The sequence below is a fragment of the Schistocerca serialis genome, chromosome 7, assembly GCF_023864345.2.
Source record: "Schistocerca serialis cubense isolate TAMUIC-IGC-003099 chromosome 7, iqSchSeri2.2, whole genome shotgun sequence".
Taxonomy (NCBI): Eukaryota; Metazoa; Arthropoda; class Insecta; order Orthoptera; family Acrididae; genus Schistocerca; species Schistocerca serialis.
The window spans coordinates 284,649,286-284,665,460 of NC_064644.1; positions in this window are offsets into that span (position 1 = coordinate 284,649,286).

Consider the following 16,175-nt stretch of genomic DNA (forward strand, 5'->3'; position numbering starts at 1 on the left):
GTCGAATCTTCCGAGGTCACAGACTGTGCAAGGACAGTCAATCATCTTGAAACTGGGTTCTTATACATGATTTGCTTTCTTCTCCTCTTCGTCTTTCTGACAGATATCTACGCCCCCAGCTTTACACAAACGGGTTAGTCTACTTCGCTTGCAACAAATTATAGCACCTACACGTGTTTTTCCGTTTCTGCAAAAAGATAAAAATATGTAACCTCATAACAGATCTGTGTGCTACAAAAAACAAGTTTCTTTGCACAAAAAACTGTTATTAGACTCACCGTATCATTTAACTGTCTATTTTTCTTCAGTTGTATTTTTTATTTATTTTTGGCATATTTGAAAATTAACCGTTTTCTAAATAGTTCAGTTTCATTATCAATATCTTCTTACTTTGGGGCATTAGTTCTATCGCTCTATATCAACTACTTCCGATATCTTAACTAATATTTTTCACATAATGTTCATATCAAACAAACATTTATCAATTCATCTGTCCCAGTTAAGGACAAACGGTTCTGATAATAATATGTCGTTCACTGTTGTTCATAGAACTATTTCATTTCCTACATTCTCTCAATTTTCTTGTATTACTCTCTAGCCCAATTTCAAATGCGTCTTCAGAACTGTTCAAGATGTAGAAATTTTTTTCCAGTTTTCGTATTTTGCATCTAAATCTCTCGTTTCTACTGCTCTTTCCTCGGTATCTTTTGCTATTATTGTCTTTAAGCCCTATTTTTGACGCAGTCTTTCTACCCAGTTATCAGTTCCTCAAATTCTTGAAAACTGATAACTGGAAGTATAATGAATAGCGCATTAGGCCTATAGAAAATAACTGAGTTGATAAACTGTACTTTTGTACCCAAAATATAAGTATTTTCCCTTTATTTCAACTTCTGTAGTCTAATATGTGGTTGAATAATGTATTGCCCCGTCACTGCTAACCTAGGTTACTCCATGAATTCCAAAACTTCTTTTTACGCTAGTACATAGCTTCTCGAGACGATCAGACACTACAGAGATCTTACATATTTCCGATATTTCATTCTTAGAATCTTTGACTGAGTACGTACGTACGTAAGTTTTGGTGATCACGGACACTGAAGATCAAGGACCGGCCTTACAATGTTCTTCCATAAATCGCTCTCTTGTACACTACAAATCCACTTCTTATGGACACGTTAGCGCTGAAAGCCCTTCTGCAGTTCATCCTCCCATCGCTTCCTCGATCATCGAGGTGGATGATTTCCACCGCTTTCTCCCCTCAGTACAGATTATGCTTGGAAGTGCCGGCCTGAGTGGCCGTCCGGTTCTCGGCGCTACAGTCTGGAACGGCGAGACCGCTATGGTCGCAGGTTCGAATCCTGCCTCGGGCATGGACGTGTGTGATGTCCTTAGGTTAGTTAGGTTTACGTAGTTCTAAGTTCTAGGAGACTGATGACCTCGTCCCATAGTGCTCAGAGCCATTTGAACCATTTGAAGCTCGGAAGTTTATGGCTCTTTCATTTTCCGCACGATGTACGGTTGTTTCATTCCTGTCAGATCACCGAAGTTAAGGGCTGTCGGTCGCTGTTGGCAAGCGGCGTGCACTCAGGAGGAGCTACTTAATTGAGAAGTAGCGGCTCCGATCTCGTAAACTGACATAAGGCCGGAAGAGCGGTGTGGTGACCACATTCCCCTCCATATGCGCATCCAGTGACACCTGTGGGTTGAGGATGATACGGCGGCCGGTCGGTACCTTTGGGCCTTCATGTCCTGTTCGGGAGAAGTTTACGGTTGTTTGGTTAGGTCGTACGACTCCTAGTTCTTTTTACGTTTCTATGTGTTATCCTCGCGGATTAGTCCAAAGACGTTGCTCACAATTTTCCATTGAAAGATTAGCAGGTTATCTTCATCTTTTGTGTTGTGCTTATCGTTTCAGCCCCTTATAAGACCGGTACTACCACAGCTCCTCCGTCATTACCTTCTGCTACAAATGCTATTAAGTCATATTTCTGATGCAGTCTATCTATCCAGTTGTTAATCCTTTGCCGGCCAGGGTGGCCAAGCGGTTCTAGGCGCTACAGTCTGGAACCGCGCGACCACAACGGTCGCAAGGTTCGAATCCTGCCTCGGGTGTGGATGTGTGTGATGTCCTTAGGTTAGTTAGGTTTAAGTAGTTATAAGTTCTAGGGGACTGATGACCTCAGACGTTAAGTCCCATAGTGCCCAGAACCATTTGAACCATTTGTTGCCGGCCGCGATGGCTAAGCGGTTCTAGGCGCTTCAGTCCGGAACCGCGCGACTGCTACGGTCGCAGGTTCAAATCCTGCCTCAGGCATGGATGCGTGTGATGTCCTTAGGTTAGTTAGGTTTAAGTAGTTCTAAGTTCTAGGGGACTGATGACCTCAGATGTTAAGTCTCATAGTGCTCTGAGCCATTTGAACCATTTTGAATCATTTGTTAATCACTTAAATTCTTGATCACTTATAGCTAGAATTTCCAGTATTTCAGCTCAACCAGTAAAGTGGAGACAGCAAGAACTTAATGTTTATTCAGTATTAAAATATTACTGTAGGTAGCAGCTATTCTGTTGCTAAATCTGCCTAAATCAAGACGTCTTACATTTGTGTATTTTTTTCACACGAGTTACGTTACTGTAAGTATGTGATCAAAAAATAACTGTTACGGATCTTAACAATATTTTTCTATTCTTTTCAGGGAACGTTGCTTTTCCTCATTGGTATGTACTAATTTACAAGTTTTACCTTACTGCAATCCAATTGTAATTATTTATATTCAGATATGCACTTGCTATTCATCAGGAATCTGATATGAAGTTACTTCCTTTAGTATACAAGCTCTTATTCATGAATCACAAACTTTATTCGAAGAAGAATTCGACTGCACTGTTATTGCTGGAATACTGAAAGACACGGTGTGTCTAGTTGTAGAAATTAAGATAGCAGTCCATATTACACCAGCTACTGTCTACCACGATCTCTAATAGCAATATGGTATTTACACTGTGGCGGTCTGGTGCTGCCCCTTATCTGCTCTTGACGTGTTTACACATTGATCGAAATTTTAATAACTGTCTTCGTTAAAAAAGTAAGTACATTTAATGGAGATAGGTTTAATGTCTCTATAAGAAACAAGATATTAGGTACGATTTGTTAGTGCCTTCTGCAGTGCAGGGTGATCCAGAAGGGGTTTAGGGCGATTAAGGTTACAAATCGCGCCACAGTGCCTCTTCTCGAAGAGACTGAACAGGAAGTTTAAACTGAAGGAGAAGATGAGTACGAGAACGGACTTGTCGAAGAGGTAAGCACGCATTCACAAGAAGGCTTTTCAGCCAAATCTATGCGTGGAAACAAATCATTTTCATGAATGAGATTTTCACTCTGCAGCGGAGTGTGCGCTGATATGAAACTTCCTGGCAGATTAAAACTGTGTGCCGGACTGAGACTCGAACTTGCCCGCGAAAGGCAAAGGTCCTGAGTTCGAGTCTCGGTCCGGCACACAGTTTTAATCTGCCAGGAAGTTTCAATTTACTTTCATCGTAGGAAAAGTACAGGTGCAGCTCCTTCGTATCGATACCCATCTAGGAGTATACATTGCTTTTGACTAGGAAAGGAAACTTGACATTAAAAATCTTCTTTTTTAATTCCTTATTTTGAGAGCCCTCTTTTCCCAACGCCTTTTCTAAATCTTTGGTGGTGGCTCCTTTGCTGTTTTACTTTTCTCAAGGACGGTAGCACACTTCACTCACGTCCCACATAATAACTTGGTATGAAGCCGATTCCCAGGTAGATAAGGAGACATAATAAACACGAACCACGTGAGTGTAGGACGCAGAAGTACGTTACCAAATTGACGCAGCTCAGTTCAGTGCCGTGGGACTCTATTCAGTAAGGGCCTTCGAAGCAATAATCTACCCGGCTTTGCTTTGTCAAATAACCTTCTTTATTCCCTAAAACATACGACACTGAACTAAACTGTTCATTCATTGTAGACCAACCATGCGACGGATATCTTAGCAATTAGGATTTTACTTCATTTACCTCAATTTTAAATGACTGCTGTTTAGGTAACCTAGTCATTTTCTGTACGTCTGACGTTTATTCTCGTATAGAGTGGAAGATTCTACGTGTTGTTCTAAAGTGATTTGATACTGTAACTTAAAAGTACAATCGTTTTCTTTTTTGTCTTAGTTTCGTCCCATCAAATGCGGTTGCGCTCTCGGAAGAACGTTGTTGTAAATGAAATAAAAGTGGAATGAGACTGCGGTATCCAGAGGCCAATCAGAACTCTTCTGAACTAGTGCTTCGGCAAGGACGAAAACAAACAATTACGTTACAGTGTTATTTCCTTGCAGTTTGAAGAAGAGAAATGTTAAGGGGGAATGTTTTAAGTAGGAGGATGAAGTCTGCAAATGTAACAGCGTCTCAATCCGGTTTAATTATATTTACTACAGAAACGATGCCACATTGACAGCCGTGGCTTACACATTTAATATATTTTCTGGTTAATTTTGCGAAACGATTTGATAACGAAAATTACCCTGTGCGCCCCTGTAGTCTCGAGGTAACCTAAACTCACAAATATGTCAGTACTCTGGTAGATACAAAGTGTATTACTTTCAATGTCAGTCCTAACGGAAGATCAAATAATTCACCATGGTGTCTACAACCCCTTGCAAAACACCCGCATCCGTAGCAACTCAGATGAAAACTCATCCAGCTTTGAGGCGAAGAGGATACCGCTCTTCTAGGTACACTGAATTGACAGCACTGTAACTAAATATCAAATGACGTACCACTACCTTCTGTTGTTTGTATTGATTCTAGCGACCGCGTACCGTCAGCTTGATGCGTGCTTTTGGTCTAAGGTAGGCTGGTAGAGTAACGAAATGGAAGGAATTCATTCATATTAAAAAAGAGAGTATATGTACACATGGATGTACGTTACGTTCCACATGTCCTCCTAAGCCACTGGTTTGATTTCAACCTAACTTGGTAAATATATCACGGCTGTGGAGGTAAGAACCATCTCCCTTCAAAACAGTGGGGCTGTGGATGAAACCGTAATGTAGCTTACGATGAGCAAATAGCCTCATGACATTCATTCACTAATTGAAAATGAGAGCATTTAGAAACATGCGACAACATTGACATATAATTCCAAATATCTGCGAGACCTTTTTGACGCACAGCCTCCACAAAAAGATCAAAGGGAAAACGTTAATCACTTACTGTCTACGTGTACCAATGGATGTAATTCCACAATTAAATCATTGTATCACTCGTTGTTCAGGAGATTTGATGTGATAAACATTGAGTTGTGCGAAAACGTACCTGCAGGGCGAAATGTGCTAGAAATTCAGATGACGTGTGTACAAATATGAGTGAATTATGTTTAATATATTTGGAATACGTGTGAGAACTGGAAAGGCTGGAATCGATTTGAACAAATCTTGGTACACATACTGCCTATTATGCTGAAAGAAATACTTTGTGGGTCAGAATCAACTATCTCCTATTCATCTGAGGTGGTGTAGGGAAAGAAGGGGGAGGAAGAGACACATACAGGGAGGTGGAAGGAGGAGATGACCATATATGTGGGTGAAGGATCAGGTGAACAGGAGAGTGGAAATGAGGGGGAGGAGGTGATGGACATGGAAATAAGAGCAGGAAATGGGCAGAGAGAGAGACGGAGGCAGAGTATCTGACGAGGATATGGAGATGGGTGGTGGAGATAGGGGGAGAGGATGAGATGGACAGAGGGTGAAGGAGTAGAACAGAAAGAGGGGTAGGTACAAATGAAAAGTAAGATGGGGGCAGGCAGATAAACTGAGAGAGTTGTAATCTGTCGTACGCCTAGAGGTTACGAAATTATTGCCCGCAGTCTAACCACGTTGAAGCTGTTCTTATTTAATGTTTCTTTCCCTTTACCCTTCTTTTTTTTCATTAAAAGCATTGTTTAGTAGACAAAGTATAAGTCTGGTAACTACGCTATTCGGAAGCTTATACTCATTTGCTTTTGACCAATATGGGATGTTTTTGTTGCACTGTACTTTGCACTAAACTGGAGGAGACCGCAGGACCAGCAAATAAAATAGTAAACAGTACCTCAATGTAAAGACATTATTTTTTAACGCAATGCAATAAAGAACCCTGTGCCCCACGCACTGAAGTCGTGCACGTGGGCCCAGAGCCTCACCGACGGTAGTACTTGCCTGGGATCGGAGTGATCAGTAGCGAGAGACCGATAGGGTCAAACATCGCACAATGGTGAGGTCCGTCATTTGGTGAAGTCACATGATCATCAATTGTCATCCATTCTTGTGGTATTTCCCGACACTTGCCACTCCTTGTATCTTAAATTAATTGTATCACCACTTCTACGTCACTTCAGGGCTTTTTATCACCTTGTATAACCCGTTAGCCGCTATCCACGTTACGGTAGATAATATAGACTCCAGGCTCACCTTTCCACCTGGCATTCACAAATGACGCTTTCGCCTGTCCCAGAGGATATCTAGTCACTTCCACGTTACGTTTAAAGAAACGTTGATAGGTACTGGCGAGACTATCTACGGCAACAAAAATGGAGTCTACAGAATAAACCCTGCAATAATTACCATACAAATTTCCAACACTTTCTCCGGATTGTACTGGAAGACGTAACAGTCGTAATGCTTCACACTCTTCAGGAGAACTTTTTGTTGTTTTCTCAGTATTTCTTTGGAATTCAAGAGGAATTTTAGTGCCTAACAATGGATTTATTTATTTTTTAAGATGTACTTGTTCATGGAAAGGCCTTACTCGGTTGAGTGAATACGTTCATTATTTTTCAAGAAGATTGTCTTTTACCGACAGGGCTTAATGTTTTTCAAAGATATTTACAATTTCTAAAGACCACTTTCATGTTCTCTCAAATTGATTAACGTAAACGATAACTAAAGACGTTACTCGTGGTTATTACTACTTTTCCTTCTATATAGGCACTTTTTACAATAGTTAGCTTATGATTTTCGACGACAAAAAATTACGTTAAGTTACATGTTACGGTAAACAATGACGTATTACTGTCGAGTTCAAAACAGGGTTGTCTTTGTAGAAGAAAGGTGTAACAATCAAAACAAAAGAATAATAAATAAAGCAGTTGATGTCGCTCGAGGCGTCGGTACCCGGTTCGATCCCTGGCGGTGTAAAGGATTTTCACCACAAGGCTTTCTTTCAAGGAGAGCTGATCGCATTAAGTTCCCGATCACCAGGCTGTGTCAGTGTCCTCAACTAAATTGCAAAATTCTCCTATGTGCCTGATGAACTCAGACAATGTGATCTGGTTGATGGTAATTCGTCCAACTTATTGTCGTATTGTAGCGTTCGAACTCTTCGAGAGGGGTAAGGTACCTGCCGGCATCGGTTTTCACACCCCCCTTTACGCACCGTCGTTTGTACAAAGTTGGCATACCCTTGAATCAGAACTCTCAATCAGAGGAATTAACCAGCTTTATGCGGAGGGTGAAACCCATTCCTGATTAGATGAACGAACGACCACTAAGGTTCCCTCAGCCAGCAAAGATACACTGTTCTTTCATTCCTCTTGGAAGAATATTTGTGTCGACATCTTGAACTGATTAGTAAATATGAGATTCCTTGTCGGTATGTAACAGACAAAAAGAACAGATGAACCAGGAGCAATTTGTATAACAAACATGGGGGTAAAAGAAGATGGAGATGGCACTAACTTATGCTGTACGTTGTTTTGGAACCAGAGTGTGCAGTGTCTGCCGCCATCTTATGTAGCCCAGAACATTAGCAGACTATTGTCTCCGATTGCTTTTGCTTCTTGTTCATTGTTTCTGTCATGTGCACACATAAGCTTTTTTGAACACTAAAAAATAAAGTGCTTAGTTAAATAATATAGTGTGATGATGATGAGGTCCCAATAATGTAAGGAAGGCAATTTCGAACGATTTTCTGTTCTATAATGCGTATTGCTGGAGTGATACGACACATTTGTCCTTATTAATATACTTTGTTGTTGATACATTTCGAGTAACTACTTTTACTAGAGCTGTTCTTTCGAAATCAGTGCTTGTTTACTTACTGGTACAGCTTCTTGTTCGTCACATTTTCAACTTTCAACTTTTAAGCACAACATTTTTAATGTCTACGTGTGCAAAAAACATACCTGAATGTTTTTTTGATAGCTAACAAAAGTGAGCAATGAGGAAAGAAGCAAGACATTGCATCACATCTTGTGCATGTCAGCAAAGTGGACGATTATTGAAATCACAAAGAAATAAAAGTGCATAGAGGCATACATCCATACAGAACAGACTTTTTGTTTTATTACATTGTCAGTGCATTAATCTCATTGTAGTTTATACATCTTCTCAGTTTGAGATCTTATCTAAAAGGTCATTGTATTTGTGACCAATAATAGCAATAACAGGGTAAAAGAAACTGATATAATTTATTAAACGTTTTCCAGCATTTTGGAATGCTGTAAATATAATCAGGGAAATGGTCTCAAACGCTCAACACCCTATAAAATGAATATTTTGCTACAACATGTACTCAAATACCTTTTTTTAGTAACGATGGTATAAACTTTGTAGTACAACGTAGGCCTGTCTATCCAACAGTAGACTATTTGGTTCTTTTCCCGGAATATTTCTCGAGAGTAACTGTCGGTTTTTCTGAAAGAACTAAACATAGAACAATTGGAATATACTTCTACCTTGATCGTTGGCTTTGTTTTAGTTTTGAAGTTAATTTTGAGGTTTTCAAATCGTGCAAGTCTCTATAATGCTTTGTGATATACTAATAATTACTTAGTTACTTATTGTCAGTCAGTTAGTTTCATTTTCCATGTATCATTTCCAAGATAAATCATAATGGTGTGGAACGATTCATAATATATTAAAACTAATTAGTTCTTATAAATATGGCCGCATACTGATCTTTTATTATTTTTTTCGTTTCCTAATTATAGATAGATAACTTTTAGTAACTTCTACCCATCACTATTTACGCATTACGGTAATAGATAATCTTCTATGGAAGAAGAAGGTTTGTCAAAGAGAAAGGTTTTCAGTTTAGTTTCAAATTTTAGTTTGCATTCTGTCAAGTATTTTATATCAAAGGATAAGTGATCAAAACGTTTCGTTGGAGCATTGTGAACCCTTCTTTGTGCTACCTTCAACCTTATTGTGAGGTAACGAGCGTTATTTTTTCTTCGAATATTGTAATTATGTACATCATTGTTGAAGTGCAGTGAATTGCTTACAACAAACTTCATTGGTGAATAACTATCCTCTGAAACGGATAGACTGCTAATCACACGTCGAGCAGCAGGTGGCCACCACGAAAAGAGCGTTAACATCAGTTTTCAGCCTAAGACATTTTGAGAAAGGAAGTAAAGCACACATACACATTCATACAATCATACACACAAAACTCTCACGCTCACGACCGCTGTCTCCCACTGCACTAGCCAAAATCCTTTTTAAAAGAGGAGGAAACGAGTAATTGTCGGCGAGAGGAATTTACGGCATCAGATGCTACACCAAGAATCAGAGCACGTACGCAACCGTGTGTTCTGAGCGGACGAGACCCCTTGATACAGTGTGACTCGGATGTCGGAGGGTTTGTGATTTGGGAGGCAACGAAAAATCATAGGAAAGAGAAAGTACGGACAATAAGTAAAGTAAGGTAAATCTGAAATCAAATAACAAATGGTTCAAATGGCTCTGAGCACTATGGGACTTCACTTCTAAGGCCATCAGTCCCCTAGAACTTAGAACTACTTAAATGTAACTAACTTAAGAACATCACACACATCAATGCCAGCGGCAGGAATCGAACCTGCGGCGGCAGCGGTCGCGCAGTTCCAGACTGTAGCGCCTAGAACCGCTCGGCCACCCCGGCCGGCTCAAATAACAGAAATAACCACTACAACAAGAGAAAACAGTGCAGTAGTAAATCATATGTACCAGAGATAATATTGCTTGAACGTCTCCATTTACGAATGAAATTTGATTCCTTTAAACTTCACGAACGGTTCGATTATTATAACCGCAAAAAACGTAAGATGGCGTTTCTGGTGAAAGAACTACGTCTTCTCACTATAAAAGCAATCAACGCGGTCGACACTAAGCACGTGCAGGTCATATTGACGCCACAGGTAACTATCACAAGGGTGGTTATACCGCAGCGGTTGTAAGTAGGCTGTTTAGGTTTTCTTATTGGTAACGCCACGTAGCGCTCTGTGTGAAAATCACTGGCTGTGCTGTGTGCCGTCTGTGGCTAGTTTGCATTGTTGTCTGCCATTGTAGTGTTGGGTAGCGGCAGCTGGATGTGAACAGCGCGTAGCGTTGCGCAGTTGGGGGTGAGCCGCCAGCAGTGGTGGATGTGGGGAGAGAGATGGCGGAGTTTTGAAATTTGTCATGAACTGCTATATATATTATGACTATTGAGGTAAATACATTGTTTGTTCTCTATCAAAATCTTTCATTTGCTAACTATCCCTATCAGTAGTTAGTGCCTTCAGTACTTTGAAACTTTTATTTAGCTGGCAGTAGTGGCGCTCGCTGTATTGCAGTAGCTTGAGTAGCGAAGATTTTTGTGAGGTAAGTGATTTGTGAAAGGTATAGTTTAATGTTAGTCAGGGCCCATTCTTTTGTAGGGATTATTGAAAGTCAGATTGCGTTGCGCTAACAAAATATTGTGTGTCAGTTTAAGGACAGTCGTGTATAATTGTTCTATGGGGACGTTTCATATGTCGACCCTTAGCCGAGGATACCTCACTGGAATCTTCTGATTTTTTTCTTGTAGTTTGTGTAATTAGTGTAGCTATTGTTTATTGCTAGCGCGTAATTGTAGAGAGAATCTCCTTTATAGTTGCAGCCTTTCATTGTTGTACAGTAAAACAGTTTTGGCATGCATGTAGATTTGCACCAAGTATTTCGCTGCTGCGCTTGCAATTAACGAGATATTATTTTCAGTGCTATGTTAATGTGTTCTCTTATTTTTGCTCTTCAAATTGTGCTTTTCTGTGTTATCGTGTGAAATATTGTGACAATAATGGCGTGTGAATAACGTAACAGTAGGCTCCAAAGTAAACTGAGAAATAATAGTGACGACGAGCGTAGCTTGCCAGCACCACTGTGTAATGAATTAACAGACGTTCAAAGTAGTAATTTGGTAACTGTGCATAGGGAAATGGAGCGGGCGTCAAATAATGGTGTAGACAGTGAAACAAGTAGTGAACAGGGAAGCATTATCGATCGATCGGTCGGCAACAGCTCGCCTCAGGAATACGAAATGACAGGACACAATCTTGCAAATACTGCAGATTCAGGTTTTGGGTCCTCACCGTTCTCTCAAATAAGTCAAGACACATTTTCTGCTCGTCAAAATGTAAATGTTGCCGGTGCAAATGCAGTGCCGAAAAGCATAGAGGAACCGATTCCAGACACTAACACATTATTACTGCAATTAATGCAGCAAATGAAACAAAATCAGAGACAAACACAGCAACAGTTAGACACAATGGAACAAAATCTTCAAAAGTAAGACACAATGGAACAAAATCAGAGACAAACACAACAAAGGCTTCAAAAGTTAGACACAATGGAACAACACCAGAGACAAACACAGCAACAGTTAGACACAATGGAACAAAATCTTCAAGAGTTTGGCACAGTGGAACAAAATCTTAAAAAGTTAGACACAATGGAACAAAATCTTCAAAAGTTAGACACCACGCTTGAACAAACACGTGAAGATTTAACTACTGAGTTACATAACATCGAATCGAAATGTCAAAAAGTCTGTAATGACGTAAAAACACAAATTTGTGAGCATTTCCAACCTATATTTTCGCGTCATGAAAATGCATTACAGAATCACGAAGCAGCCATAAAAGAACTGCAAGCTATTGTTCATGAAAATCACGACACCTTGCAAGCTAAAATTGACTCAGTTGCAACTACCGATTCGGTTACGCAACTTGCAAAAACTCAAGAAAACTTAAAGGACACAGTAGATACGATTTCAACACAAATGGACACTCTGAAACTTGGTTCAGAAAAACACACTGAGGATATAAGTACACTATCGGAGAAAGTAGCCGAACTTTCAGATCAGTTCACTAACTTATCTGCAAAGGTAGATGATGATCTGAATGACACAAGACCTGTAGCCATCACTGACACAGAAGAGTATGAACAAATTAAGAAATTCAAACAAAATCAGAATAAAATTAATACGCAATACAAAAGAGAAATCGGGGAAGTACAAGATCAGTTGGCACAAGTAATACAAAAATTTCATATTTCAGAGGACACTCGCGCTCCAACACGGGAAGAGGAACTTAGAAATACGGAAAAGCCACAAAACAATAATACAGGGCATTTCGGAAATTATGAAAGAAATTGGCAAGGTGCACCGAATTTTGAGATGGAACCGCCGACACGACGTAACATTGACCGATATGCTACTCGCCGACATGATGATTTTGTCTATAAGCTGTTCATTACTACACGTAAATTCAAAACATTTAAGAATTCTGGCAAGGACATTCATCCACAAGCGTGGCTCCATCAATTCTCTCATTGTTTTCCTCCCAACTGGTCATTAGAGCACAGATTAGAATTTATGTGTGGCTACTTAGAGAATGAACCAGCTGTAAGAATGCGATCGGTCATTCACGATTGCCACAGTGAAGGAGAATTTTACCATGCCTTCCTCTTAGCATATTGGTCTCAAGCCACACAAGACAGAGTAAAACACGGCATCATAATGATGAAACATTTCGAACAATCTGAATTCTCCAGTCTTGTGAAATATTTTGAAGACATGTTGCACAAGAATCAGTACCTGTCAAACCCATACAGCCCCTCAGAACTCATCCGCATTTGCTTAATCAAATTACCTGAACATTTACGACATATTATTTTAGCAGGACGTTGCAAAGAAGACATTGAGGCTTTTCAGGGACTGTTACAAGAACTGGAAATTGACACTGACAATCGGGGAACGCGGAAACAGGATCACAACAATTACAGGTCACATCTGTCACAATTCCGCGATGAAAGAAATAACAACTGGACACGACAAGGCTATTCTCACAACACATATCGTGACCAAAACAGACACCACCCGTATGACAACCGTTGGCAGAGTTGTAATAATTACAGGGAAAGATCACCTCTCCGCGGTAGTGACTATCACAGAGACAATCAGAGAAACAGACAATTTGGGAACCAAAATAATTGTTATCAAGAGAGACAGAATAACTTGAGACGCAACGGTCCAGCGCGCAGTTACGATTCAGGGAGAAATTCTCCACCACGTGACTGACAAGAAAGAAACTATGGCATCTACCGACATGACGACAGACGATATGATCGTAACGACAGACCTGAATTGCATCAGAACTGGCGGGATTCAAACAGAGCAGGGCCCTCTTGAGGAGGTGAATTTGTAGAAGTTAGGTCTCCAAATCCCAATAATGACGCGCGCCAACAAAGAGACAATAGGCAATGACTCACACCGCTGGCAGCCACAAAACGTACTTATGAAACTGACGACGCAACTGCCACAGCTAGTAATTACGTAAAAGTGGAAGACATTAGGGACATCTTACTCCAGGAACACGACGTAAAACATAACAACATTGCGTATCCTGTGATTCACATTACTGTAAATGACGTAAAATTTACGGCAGTACTTGACTCTGGCAGTCCCATTTCAATAATTAGTGAAACAGCTTTTAGCAAATGAAACAAATCGAACGATTGCCCCACACTTCCGTTACGTAAGATTAAATTACAATGTGCAATCGTTGGAAAAAGTGTAGATGTACGCCAACAAACCAATTTAGAATTCTTTTGCCAAAGCCACAGCTTCTCTATGAACTTTCTTATTGTTCCATTATTGTCGACGGAAATTATATTGGGAGTACACTTTTTGAATGAATAAAAAGCAATCTTAAACTTTCAAGATGCTGAAATAAGTTTAGAGAAGGAAGGTAAGTCTGTAGCTTTGAAATTTGAAGATTGGCTCTCAAACCATGACGAGGAAATTAATCGGCTTTACCTTCTGTTGGACAACAGTTCGGAATTTTCTACGGAACTAGACACTAACAATCACTCTGCAAGTACTGACAGGGATGATATCGACGGCATATTTGAAATTAATGAGTTAATTCAGAATAAAATTCAAACAATTGAGAATTGTAATGACACTGATAGGCAGGACCTTTTTGAGATTTTACAAGAACATTCCACAGTTTTTACTCACAAAACAGGAACAATCAAGGGATTTCAATACCAATTTCGTGTTCGTGAGCATACTAAATTACGTGTTAGGCCATACGTAATTCCAGCACATTATAGGGACCGTGTTAGAACAGAAATACAATCTATGCTTGACGAGGGCATTATTGAGCCTGCAGTAAGCTCATACAACAATCCATTACATGTTGTGGAGAAGAAAAATGAATCGATCAGGCTTGTCTTAGATTCGAGACAAATCAATACTATCATTATTCCTGAAACAGACAGGCCGCAAACGTTGGAAGAACTTCTTCAAAATTTTAATGGTGTAGAAGTGTTGTCTTCCATTGATCTCAGATCCAGCTTTTATCAGATCGAACTTCATCCAGAATGTAGAAAATACACAGCTTTCCTTTGTTTCGACGTTTGTTATCAGTTTCGGAAACTTCCTTTTGGTTTGAACATTTCGTCGGCAGCATTCATTCGCGGGCTAAATTCCATATTACCTGAGTTCTTAAAACGTCACATCACCTTATATGTGGACGATATTCTAATTGCAGAAGCTTCACGGGAACAACATAATCGCATCCTCAACAGTTTGTTACGTATTTTTGCAGAATCTGGAATTACAGTTAACTTGGAAAAGTCTGAATTCGGTAGGTCAAAGGTGAGGTTTTTGGGACATATTATTTCTTCTGAAGGTATTCAGTCGGATCCTGAATAGTTAGAAGCAATCAGAGCCATTCCAGTTCCATCCACAAAAAGCAAGTCAGCAGTTTTCTAGGTCTCGTAAATATTTACCGTCGTTTTCTGAACATGCAAATTCTTGTTACACCAAAACTTTGTTCTCTCACTGGAAAAAATACTATTTCGAACTGGGACGAACAAGCACAATTGGAATTCAATTCTTAGAAAGAATCGCTACTTAACGCGCCAATACTAGCTCATCCAGATCTGTCACAAGATATCTGCCTTAGCACGGATTCTTCTAAAGTCGGTCTTGGTGTCCATTTATTTCAAGAAGCCATAGAAAATGACACTACCATTCAGAAAACCATTGCTTTTGCTAGCCGAGTGCTAACAAAATCTGAAAAAAATTATTCCGTTACTGAATTAGAAGCTTTAGCTATCGTTTGGGCATTTAACAAATTCAGTTTCTTTCTTTCTGGTAAGCACGTAAAAGTATACAGTGATCATCGTGCATTACAATTTCTTATGTCTTCAAAATTAAATCATGACAGGCTAAAACGTTGGTCATTGTTTCTGCAAGAATTCCACTTCACAATAGTTTACATTCCCGGCAAGGAGAACGTTAATCCATTAAATTTCGGGCATGCAGCCGCGCAAATAAAATTTCTTCTACTGATATTTCAGCCGCGTATCGTCCGGCCATCTTCAGAGCGAGTTCCAAGACTGGAACTCGCTCTGAAGATGGCCGGACGATAAGCGGCCGAAATATCAGTAGAAGAAATTTTATTTGCGTGGCTACATGCCCGATGTTTAATGGATTATTCATTATGCCGCGAGAAGTTGAAAATGCACAAGGAGAACATTGTTGCGGACTTACTGTCACGCGCACCGGCTGGGCTGGAGAAAAGTAACACAGAAGGCAACCTCGAAAAAAATTTCAGTATTGTTTACATTCAGAAAGTCGCCTTTGAAAACTTCATCACCACATCTTTAAAGGATATTTGCTCATGAACAAGATAAAGATCCGATTTGGAAAGACATCAAGAGCAAATGGCATGAAAAGACACACACACAGATTCAGCATTATTATCTGGTTAGAAACAACATACTGGTCAAACGCTGCACTGTTGATGACAAGGCACGGGTACTTTGCATTCCTGGCGATTTTGTTAATAAGCTGATTTGGTACATTCATTTCAGCTATGCACATTTT